This window comes from Ovis canadensis, chromosome 1, assembly GCF_042477335.2.
Source record: "Ovis canadensis isolate MfBH-ARS-UI-01 breed Bighorn chromosome 1, ARS-UI_OviCan_v2, whole genome shotgun sequence".
NCBI classification, from domain to species: Eukaryota; Metazoa; Chordata; class Mammalia; order Artiodactyla; family Bovidae; genus Ovis; species Ovis canadensis.
Genome location: NC_091245.1, coordinates 36454756 through 36467315, shown reverse-complemented (window position 1 = coordinate 36467315; position 12560 = coordinate 36454756).

Below are 12560 nucleotides of genomic sequence, written 5' to 3'. Positions count from 1 at the left end.
CATGTCTGCAATGGGAGACCAGCAAACCATATATCATGTGTGTGCATTCTCATAGTAGAGGTTTAACCTTGGGCAACTTCAAGACAATCAATGTAAGTATATATGTTTAGTGAGTGAAATTTATTGATGAATATCAGTGTTAAATTGGTTATGATCCACCAAGGGGATTTCAGCATTGTGATTTTGAACATTAAACCCTTGAAACAAAACATTTTGGTTTATTTTTTATGGAAATTAAGTGTGTGTGCTAAAGTTGCTTCAGTCATGTCTTACTCTGTGAGACCCTATGGACTGTAGCCTGCTAGGCTCCTCTGTCCGTGGGATTCTCCAGGCAAGAATACTGGAGTGGGAAAAAAAAAAAGAATACTGGAATTGGTTGTTATGCCCTCCTTCAGGGAATTTTCCTGACCTAGGGATCAAACCCATGTCTCTTAAGTCTCTGCATTGATAGGTGGGTTCTTTGCCACTAGCACCACCTGGGAAGCCCATACGATCTGCCATTATTGGGCTAGGCACTTTCCATATACTATGTCATCTAATTTGTCACAGCAACACTGTTTATTAGGTCATTAAAAATATTTATTTATTTGGCTCCATCAGGTTTTAGTTGTGGTGTGTGGGCTCCAGAGTACACAGGCTCAGTAGTTATGGCATATGGTCTCAGTTGCTCCATGGGATATGGGATCTTAGTTCTCTGACCAGGGATCAAACTTGCATCCCCTGCATTGGAAAATGGATTCCTAACCATTGGACAACCAGGGAAGTCCCTTATTAAGTCATGTTAATCCCAGGTGGTGCAGTGATAAAGAATTCACCTGCCAATGCAGGAGATACAGGTTTGATCCCTGGGTTGGGAAGATCCACTGGAAGAGGAAATGGCTACCTACTCCAGTATTATTGGCTGGAAAATTTTATGGACAGAGGAGCATGGTGGGCTATAGTCCATGGGTTGGAAATGGTTGGACATGACTGAATGACTAAGCAGCTTTATACAGTAATCCCATTTTATAGATTTAGAAACTGAAGCTCAGAAAATCAACCGGGATGAAAAGATTGTGAATAGAAAATCTAAAATTCAAGTTCAGTTTGTTCTTATTTGAAAGTTCATGCTTTTTTTCATCATCCTCAATACAAATTGCCATTTAGTTCTATTCTTAAACATTTTGTTTTACTCTCCTGAGAAAGGAGCCACTTTTACCTAGTGGGAAATGAGTCAACTATATGTGAAGTGAAAGTCACTCAGTTGTGTCCACCTCTTGGCAACCCGATGGATTAACCTGCTAGGCTCTTCTGTCCATGGAATTCTCCAGGCCAGAATGCTGGAGTAGTTAGCTGTTCACTTCTCCAGGGGATCTTCCCAACCCAGGGATCGAACCCAGGTCTCTTGCATTGCAGGTAGATTATTTACCATCTGGGCCACTATATGTGAGGAATTCCAATGACTGTGATCTTTGTGGCTGCTAGAGGAGCAGGAACCTCATGTAAGAGTGTGAGTGCAGACAGATTGAAGAATAGAAGCGGCTCAAATGGTAAGAGGTTGAAAATGTTGAAAATGAAAGACAACTCCTTTTCTTAAATGTCTTGCTTGCCAGGCATTGTGTTTCATGCTGAATGATTTTCTTGAACACTCTTTATGGTGAGCATTACTAGTGCCATTTCTAAAAATAAGGGAATATAGGCTCAGATAAATTGATTAACTATATTAATGACCAGAGAGATATTATTCATTTTACTCATCAAGTACTGTACCCATAATTCAACATTGAGTTTTCTGTCTAGCACAAATCAGACTCTAAAGAAACCAACAAATACATATAAATATATTTTTGTAATGGTTAGAAAAAGGTAAACTGGATTTTAAGTCTGAATCTGTTCAGATCTAAAGCCTACACTATTTCTATTATGTCAAGCTGCCCTTGAGAAGATTAAAATGTGCTTGTGACTTTGAAGCCAGTTTCATTTTTCAAGTATAACTTCTTACACAGTTGCCTCAATGCAGCTGGTCCTTTGGAAAAAATGTTTATAAGAAGGCTTGGCAGGTTTCTTGGACATTAAATATCTCTTACAAAATAATATTTTGATGGATTACATGTAAATGAATCAGAAACATATGGCTTCCATTCCCTTTAGAGTGCACACACAGAATGATTTTATGTGTTTGGCAAAATGGATTTTCCTGAATGCCACCTTTATGTACCCCTCCCTCTCCATTTCCCAGTGCATTATGTCCAAGAAGACCAAGAGATCTTCTACGAATTCCACAGAAACCTGGATCCTTCCATCTCTGCTTCTGAATCCACACTCATATGTAGGTCATTTTCCCCCTTTATTTCCTAGAGCAGTCGTGGTGGTGGTGGGTTAGTTGATAAGTCATATCCAACTCTTGCTACTGCAAGGACTATAGCCTGCCAGGCTCCTCTGTGAATGGAATTTCCCAGGCCAGAATACTGGAGTGGGTTACCATTTTCTTTTCCAGGGTATCTTCCTGACTTAGAGATCAAACCCACATCTCCTGCATTGCAGGCAGTCACATTGCAGATGGATTTTTTACTGACTGAGCCACAAGGGAAGTAGTAGCTGCTACTCAGTGAGACAAGCTAGTAGCTTGCTTAGGTCTTCCCTAGAAGGTGAGACTATCTTCACAATAGATACCTGTTTAGCTGTCTTTGGAATGCTGAACAGTCCGCTAAGTCATTGCAAATAGAGACTTCCGCCTCATGTACAGTGTTAAGTCACGGGAACTTAATATTATTAATGTGTACATATTTTGAGCTTTTGTGCCTTGGAGCATTTCATCCAAAAATCTGCTGGATTGTGCAGTATCAGATGTTTGTTTTGAATAGATTGAAGCTATTACATTGTCTGCGGAGTATAAAATGTACCCATCATGACTTCATATCAAAGGTTGTAACCACAACATACACACTAGTGAAGCTGCAGAGCAGATTGATGACCAGCTGGACCACAAAGAAAGTCAGGAGGGCCCATTAGGCTTAGGAAGATGTTTTTATATCCATTCTCAAAAGCCAGTATGCAAACTATAATGGTTGATATTAATATTTGCCTTAGATTAGTTGAAAAAGTGAGATATCTGCAGTAAGTGATGTATTATAAAAGGGTTATTGTAACATTCTAAAGCTTATGAGTTGGAAAAAACAGGCCAGTGTAGAAAATATGATCCTATTAAATTGCAAAAGTGGTAACTTCAAAAGAAATTAAGGTGTACAGGTTCACCAAAGTGTATAGATGTCCCAAACTCACATGCCTCCGGGACAAAGGTCATTGAATGAACACAGGAAAGTCAGTCAGGTTTGTTGGAGGCTGTGAGAAGCAGGATTGAGCACAATCACCCTGTACCATATTCAGATGCAAAATTTTAAAAGCAGTACTTGCAGTAGCTATATCTTCGAATCATAGAAATAGAGATATCCTTACCTGATTTTTAACCTCTGTGACCGGTCACACCTGGGTAAAGCTATTTCTCTTACATGTGCAAGCACTCCTCCTTATCACTCTCATTTACTTCCTCCTACCTATAGTGAAAGTGAAAGAACTGAAAGTGAAGTTGCTCAGTCGTGTCCGACTCTTTGTGACCCCATGGACTGTAGCCTGCCAGGCTCCACGGTCCATGAGATTTTCCAGATGAGAATACTGGAGTGGGCTGCCATTTCCTTTTCCAGGGGATCTTCCCAGCTGAGGGATCGAACCTGGGTCTCCTGCATTGCAGACAGACGCTTTAGCATCTGAGCCACTATCTTGATCTACAAATAGGCAAGCCAGCCAGCCCAGGCAAGAACTGGAGTGAGTAATCATTCCCTTCTCTATGGGATCTTCCTGACCCAGGAAACAAACCTGGGTCTCCTGCATTACAGGTGGATTCTTTACCATCTGTGCTACCCGGGAAATGTTTGTGTGTCTGCTTAAGTCCAGTAAAATGAAGGTGAATCAAACAATGACATATGGGATAGTGAAAATCATTTTTATATGCAAAAAGGTTAAAAATTTTTATAAGACAAAAGGGTACCATGACAACACTTTCAAGAGAGCTTCCCTGAATTCATGTAGAATCAGTGATACAAAAGCAAGCTTAGTTAGGCATATCACGATTTACTCCCACTTGGAATGAACTGAGCACATAGCAGTAAAACAACCCTCTGACTAAGTAGGAAATCAACTTAGAATTATATGCTAAGGGCATGTTATGGACTGAATATTTGTGTCTTCTAAGAATTCATGAGGTTATAACCCCCAGTGTGGTACTATTTGGAGGTAGAACCTTTGGGGGGATAATTAAGTTTCAATTAGATCGTCAGAGTGGTGCTCTCATGATGAGGTTAGTGCCTTTATAAGGAGAGGAAGAGACACCAGAGCTTCTTTGCAACATGTGAGGATACAGGGAGAAGGCAGCCATCTGCCAGTCAGAAAGAGGGTCTTCACCAAGATCTGAATCTGTCAGAACCTTGATCTTGGACTTTCCAGTCTTATGCTGCTGCTGCTGCTAAGTCGCTTCAGTTGTGTCCGACTCTGTGCGACCCCATAGATGGCAGCCCACCAGGCTCCCCAGTCCCTGGGATTCTCCAGGCAAGAACACTGGAGTGGGTTGCCATTTCCTTCTCCAATTCATGAAAGTGAAAAGTGAAAGTGAAGTCGCTCAGTCGTATTCGACCCTTAGGGACCCCATGGACTGCAGCTTACCAGGCTCCTCTGTCCATGGGATTTTCCAGGCAAGAGTGCTAGAGTGGGCTGCCATTGCCTTCTTCGTCCCAGTCTTATAAATCTATGAGAAATATATCTCTGTGGCTTAAGCCACCTGATTTATAATATTCTGTTATAGCATCTTCATCTAAGACAGGCATCTGTCTTAGAATACAAAATCCCTCTAGACTTCAAATCCAAAACATTTCATCAGAGAAGCCAATCTAGAAAATAAAAAGAAGTTCACAGTGAACATATATTGAAATTCAGAACTTAATAGACAGTTTTGGGTGGGCTGGACATAAAAGGAGAGAGAGTAAATGACTGGATGAAAAATTTGTAGAAAAGATCAGAAAAAGAGAGAAAAAAGTGGAAATGTAGAGAAGCACATAAAGGAATGTGAAACATAGAGTCTCACATACGCATATTTAGAAACATAGTTGGATATAGAGAAAAGATAGAGGAAAAGGATTATTTGAAGAAATCTGGGCTAAGAGTTATCCAAAATTTATAAAAGGCCACAAAACTGAAGAAATTTATAAACCTTAAGAAGTATCATTACAAATAATTTTTCACTTTTATGGATACTTCACAGCAAACTGATGAAACTCCAAAGACAATCTTGAAAGCAGTTAGATGAAAAGATTCATATTATTTTTAAAAGACCACTAGGACTGATAGCTGATTTTAAAAAAAGCTATTGAAGATTAATTAAAGTATATGACATCACACATATTTAACATATAATTAGATCATTTTTGACATACATATTATGCAGGTCAGGAAGCAACAGTTAGAACTGGACATGGAACAACAGACTGGTTCCAAATAGGAAAAAGAGTACGTAAAAGCTATATACTGTCACCCTGCTTATTTAACTTATATGCAGAGTACATCATGAGAAGTGCTGGACTGGAAGAAACACAAGCTGGAATAAAGATTGCTGGGAGAAATATCAATAACCTCAGATATACAGATGACACCACCCTCATGGCAGAGAGTGAAGAGGAACTAAAAAGCCTCTTGATGAAAGTGAAAGTGGAGAGTGAAAAAGTTGGCTTAAAGCTCAACATTCTGAAAATGAAGATCATGGCATATGGTCTCATCACTTCATGGGAAATAGATGGGGAAACAGTGGAAACAGTGGAAACAGTGTCAGACTTTATATTTTTGGGCTCCAAAATCACTGCAGATGGTGACTGCAGCCATGAAATTAAAAGACGCTTACTCCTTGGAAGGAAAGTTATGACCAACCTAGATAGCATATTGAAAAGCAGAGACATTACTTTGCCAGCAAAGGTCCGTCTAGTCAAGGCTATGTTTTTTCCTGTGGTCATGTATGGATGTGAGAGTTGGACTGTGGAGAAAGCTGAGCGCTGAAGAATTGATGCTTTTGAACTGTGGTATTGGAGAAGACTCTTGAGAGTCCCTTGGACTGCAGTGACATCCAACCAGTCTATTCTGAAAATCAGCCCTAGGATTTCTTTGGAGGGAATGATGCTGAAGCTGAAGCTCCAGTACTTTGGCCACCTCATGCGAAGAGTTGACTCATTGGAAAAGGCTTTGATGCTGGGAGGGATTGGGGGCAGGAGGAGAAGGGGACGACAGAGGATGAGATGGCTGGATGGCATCACTGACTCGATAGACATCAATCTGAGTGAACTCTGGGAGTTGGTGATCGACAGGGAGGCCTGGTGTGCTGCGATTGATGGGGTCACAAAGAGTTGGACATGACTGTGTGACAGAACTCAACTGAACTATACTAGTGAAGACATTACTATGAATAAAGATTCTAAACATTTCTGTCACTTAGTAAAGTTCCTTATATCCATTTGTAATCTAGTCCTCCATCTTCCCCCAGGCAACAACTAATTTGTTTTCTGTCACTACAGATTAATTTAGATGGTCTACAACTTTTTATATAGATGGAATAATACAATGTACACTCTTTTGCCTGTCTTCTTTTACTCAGCATAGAAGTTCTGAGACTCATTCATGTTGTTTTATGACTAAGATGTATAGTTAATTGCTTTTTCTTGCTAAGAATGTTTCATTGCCTGATTAGTCCACAGATTGTTTGCTCGTTCACCTGTTGTTGAATATTTGGGCTATTTTCAGCTTTTGCCTATTATAAGTAATGCTGCTATGAAAATTTGTGAAAAATTCTATGTAGACATGTTTTAATTTTCTTGAGCAAATATCTAGTTATAGAATGGTTGGATTTTATGATATATATATATGGTACATATATATATATACATATATATATATATATATATATATATATATATATATATATATATATATATTTTAAACTGTCAAGCTGTTTTCTAAGGTGGTGGTACCAGTTTGTGTTTTCAACAGCAGTGAAACAGAGTTCCAGCTTTTCTAAATTCTCACCAACACTTGGTAAGTTTTTAAAAAAAATTTCTAGTCTTATTAGTGTATTTGCAATATATCTTATTATGGTTTTAATTTGAATAGCATGTGGCATCCTCCAGGATCAGGGATTGAACCCCTGTCTCCCACATTGGCAGTTGGATTTTTTACCACTGCAGAAAGTTTTGAAATGTTAGTTTAAATCTGTCTATTTTGTTCCTTATTTTCAAAGTTGTTTTGGCTGCTTTAGATCCTCTGCTATTTTATTTCCACATAAATATTACAATCAGCTTTTACTGATTTCCACAAAGAAGCCTGCTCACATTTTGATTAGAATCGTTTTGAGTATCAGTTCAGTTTAGTCGTTCAGTCGTGTCTGACTCTTTGTGACCCCATGGTCTGTAGCACACCAGGCTTCCCTGTCCATCACTAACTCCCAGAGCTTACTCAAACTCATGTCCATCGACTCAGTGATGTCACTGAAGCATCTTATGTATTAGTATACTGATCAATTTAGTGAGAATTGACTGACAGAAGCTAGAAGATACTGGGGTGAACTCTTTATAAAGTTAAGAGAAAATAATTGCCAATGTACAATTATAATCACAGTGAACATATTCTTCTAAAATAAAGGAGGAAATTGAGATATTTTCAAGTAAACTTATTGAGATTAATAATAATAAGCTTATTATTCATTGCCGGTAGATCTATCAAAAGGAAATATTGAAGTGGGTTATTCTTACAAAAGGAAAATGGTCCAAAATGGAAGTATGATAATGCAAAATGGATTAAAAGTAATGGAAAGGCTAAATATGCATGGTATATCTAAATTAATATAGATTGTATGAAATAGTTTTTTTTAATTGTTCAATTCCTTTTTTTATTTTTAATTTATTTTTTTATTGAAGGATAATTGCTTTACAGAATTTTGTTGTGTTCTGTCAAACCTCAGCATGAATCAGCCATAGGTATACATATATCCCTTTCCTTTTGAAATTCCCTTCCATCTCCCTCTCCTTCCCACCTCTCTAGGTTGATACAGAGCCCCTGTTTGAGTTTTCTGAGCCATACAGCAAATTCCCATTGACTATTTTATATATGGTAAGGTAAGTTTCCATGTTACTCTTTTCATACATTTCACCCTCTCCTCCCCTCTCCCCATGTTCATAAGTCTATTCTCTATGTCTATTTCTCCATTGCTGCCCTGTAAATAAGTTCTCAGTACCTTTCTTCTAGGTTCCATATATATGTGTTCAGTTCAGTTCAGTCACTCAGTCGTGTCCGACTCTTTGTGATCCCATGAATTGCAGCACGCCAGGCCTCCCTGTCCATCATCAACTCCTGATATTCATCTTTCTCTTTCTGACTCACTTACTCTGTATAATAGGTTTTAGGTTCACCCACCTCATTAGAACTGACTCAAATGTGTTCCTGTTTATGGCTGAATAATATTCCATTGTGTATATCTACCACAAATTCTTTATCCATTCATCTGTTGATGGACATCTAGGTGGCTTCCATGTTCTAACTATTGTAAATAGTGCTGAAATGAACAATGGGATACATGCGTCTTTTTCAATTTTGGTTTCCTCAAGGTATATGCCTAGGAGAGGGATTGCAAGGTCATATGGTGGTTTTATCCTAGTTTTTAAAGGAATCTCCACAGCATCTTCCATAGTGGCTATATCAATTTACATTCCCACAAACTGTGCAAGAGTGTTCCTTTTTCTCCACACCCTCTCCAGCATTTATTGTTCGTAGACTTTTTGATGATAGCCATTCTGACAGGTGTGAGGTGTGAGGTGATATTTCATTGTAGTTTTGATTTGCATTTCTCGAATAATGAGTGATGTTGAGCATCTTTTTATGTATTTGTTAGCCATCTGTATGTCTTCTTTGGAGAAATGTCTGTTTAGGTCTTCTCTCCACATTTTTCTTGGGTTGTTTGTTTTTCTGGTATTGAGTTGTATGAGCTGCTTTTATATTTTGGAAATTAATCCTTTGTCAGTTGTTTCTTTTTTAATTTTTTTTTAACTTTATTTTTACTTTATTTTACTTTACAATACTGTATTGGTTTTGCCATACATTGACGTGAATCCAACACGGGTGTATACAAGCTCCCAATCCTGAATCCCCTTCCCACCTCCCACCCCATATCATCTCTCTGGATCATCCCCATGCACCAGCCCAAGAATCCTGTATCCTGTATCGACATAGACTGGCACTGCGTTTCTTACATGATAGTATACATGTTTCAATGACATTCTCCCAAATCATTCCACCCTCTCCCTCTCCCTCAGAGTCCAAAAGTCTGTTCTATACATCTGTGTCTCTTTTGCTGTCTCACATACAAGGTCATCATTACCATCATCCTAAATTCCGTATATATGTGTCAGTATACTGTATTGGTGTTTTTCTTTCTGGCTTACTTCACTCTGTATAATCGGCTCCAGTTTTATCCATCTCATTAGAACTGATTCAAATGTATTCTTTTTAATGGCTAAGTAATACTCCATTGTGTATATGTACCACAGCTTTCTTATCCATTCATCTGCTGATGGACATCTAGGTTGTTTCCATATCCTGGCTATTATAAACAGTGCTGCAATGAACACTGGGGTACATGTGTCTCTTTCAATTCTGGTTTCCTCAGTGTGTATGCCCAGCAGTGGGATTGCTGGATCATAAGGCAGTTCTATTTGCAATTTTTTAAGGAATCTCCACACTGTTCTCCATAGTGGCTGTACTAGTTTGCATTCCCACCAACAGTGTAAGAGGGTTCCCTTTTCTCCACACCCTCTCCAGCATTTATTGCTTATAGACTTTTGGATCACAGCCATTCTGACTGGTGTGAAATGGTACCTCATTGTGGTCTTGATTTGCATTTCTCTGATAATGAGTGATGTTGAGCATTTTTCATGTGTTTGTTAGCCATCTGTATGTCTTTGGAGAAATGCCTATTTAGTTCTTTGGCCCATTTTTTGATTGGGTCATTTATTTTTCTGGAGTTGAGCTGCATAAGTTGCTTGTATATTTTTGAGATTAGTTGTTTGTCAGTTGCTTCATTTGCTATTATTTTCTCCCATTCAGAAGGCTGTCTTTTCACCTTACTTATAGTTTCCTTTGTTGTGCAGAAGCTTTTAATTTTAATTAGATCCCATTTGTTTATTTTTGCTTTTATTTCCAGAATTCTGGGAGGTGGATCATAGAGGATCCTGCTGTGATTTATGTCTGAGAGTGTTTTGCCTATGTTCTCCTCTAGGAGTTTTATAGTTTCTGGTCTTACATTTAGATCTTTAATCCATTTTGAGTTTATTTTTGTGTATGGTGTTAGAAAGTGATCTAGATTCATTATTTTACAAGTGGTTGACCAGTTTTCCCAGCACCACTTGTTAAAGAGATTGTCTTTTCTCCATTGTATATTCTTGCCTTCTTTGTCGAAGATAAGGTGTCCATAGGTGTGTGGATTTATCTCTGGGCTTTCTATTTTGTTCCATTGATCTACATGTCTGTCTTTGTGCCAGTACCATACTGTTTTGATGACTGTGGCTTTGTAGTAGAGCCTGAAGTCAGGCAAGTTGATTCCTCCAGTTCCATTTTTCTTTCTCAAGATTGCTTTGACTATTCAAGGTTTTTTGTATTTCCATACAAACCTTGAAATTATTTGTTCTAGTTCTGTGAAAAATACTGCTGGTATCTTGATAGGCATTGCATTGAATCTGTAGATTGCTTTGGGTAGTATACTCATTTTCACTATATTGATTCTTCGAATCCATGAACATGGTATATTTCTCCATCTATTAGTGTCCTCTTTGATTTCTTTCATCAGCGTTTTATAGTTTTCGATATATAGGTCTTTAGTTTCTTTAGGTAGGTATATTCCTAAGTATTTTATTCTTTTCGTTGCAATGGTAAATGGAATTGTTTCCTTAATTTCTTTTTCTACTTTCTCATTCTTGGTGTACAGGAGCGCAAGGGATTTCTGAGTGTTGATTTTATATCCTGCAACTTTACTATATTAATTGATTAGCTCTAGTAATTTTCTGGTGGAGTCTTTAGGATTTTCTATGTAGAGGATCATGTCATCTGCAAACAGTGAGAGTTTTACTTCTTCTTTTCGAATTTGGATTCCTTTTATTTCTTTTTCTGCTCTGATTGCTATGGCCCAAACTTCCAGAACTATGTTGAATAGTAGCGGTGAAAGTGGGCACCCTTGTCTTGTTCCTGACTTTAGGGGAAATGCTTTCAATTTTTCACCATTGAGGATAATGTTTGCTGTGGGTTTGTCATATATAGCTTTTATTATGTTGAGGTATGTTCCTTCTATTCCTGCTTTCTGGAGAGTTTTTATCATAAAATGGATATTGAATTTTGTCAAAGGCCTTCTCTGCATCTACTGAGATAATCATATGGCTTTTATTTTTCAATTTGTTAATGTGGTGAATTACATTGATTGATTTGCGGATATTGAAGAGTCCTTGCATCCCTGGGGTAAAGCCCACTTGGTCATGGTGTATGATCTTTTTAATGTGTTGTTGGATTCTGATTGCTAGAATTTTGTTGAGAATTTTTGCATCTATGTTCATCAGTGATATTGGCCTGTAGTTTTCTTTTTTTGTGACATCTTTGTCAGGTTTTGGTATTAGGGTGATGGTGGCTTCATAGAATGAGTTTGGAAGTTTCCCTTCCTCTGCAATTTTCTGGAAGGATTTCAGTAGGATAGGTGTTAGCTTTTCTCTCAATTTTTGGCTGAATTCAGCTGTGAAGCCGTCTGGACCTGGGCTTTTGTTTGCTGGAAGATTTCTGATTACAGTTTCAATTTCCATGCTTGTGATGGAAGCATGGAAGATTTTCTATTTCTTCCTGGTTCAGTTTTGGAAAGTTGTACTTTTCTAAGAATTTGTCCATTTCTTCCACGTTGTCCATTTGATTGGCATATAATTGCTGATAGTAGTCTCTTATGATCCTTTGTATTTCTGTGTTGTCTGTTGTGATCTCTCCATTTTCATTTCTAATTTTATTGATTTGATTTTTCTCCCTTTGTTTCTTGATGAGTCTGGCTAATGGTTTGTCAATTTAATTTATCCTTTCAAAGTACTAGCTTTTTGCTTTGTTGATTTTTGCTATGGTCTCTTTTGTTTCTTTTGCATTTATTTCTGACCTAATTTTTAAGATTTCTTTCCTTCTACTAACTCTGGGTTTTTCCATTTCTTCCTTTTCTAGTTGCTTTAGGTGTAGAGTTAGGTTATTTATTTGACTTTTTTCTTGTTTCTTGAGGTATGCCTGTATTGCTATGAACTTTCCTCTAAGCACTGCTTTTATTGTGTTCCACAGGTTTGGGGTTGTTGTCTTTTCATTTTCATTAGTTTCTACGCATAATTTGATTTCTTTTTTGATTTCTTCTGTGATTTGTTGGTTACTCAGAAGCGTGTTGTTCAGCCTCCATATGTTGGGATTTTTAATAGTTTTTATCCTGTAATTGAGAT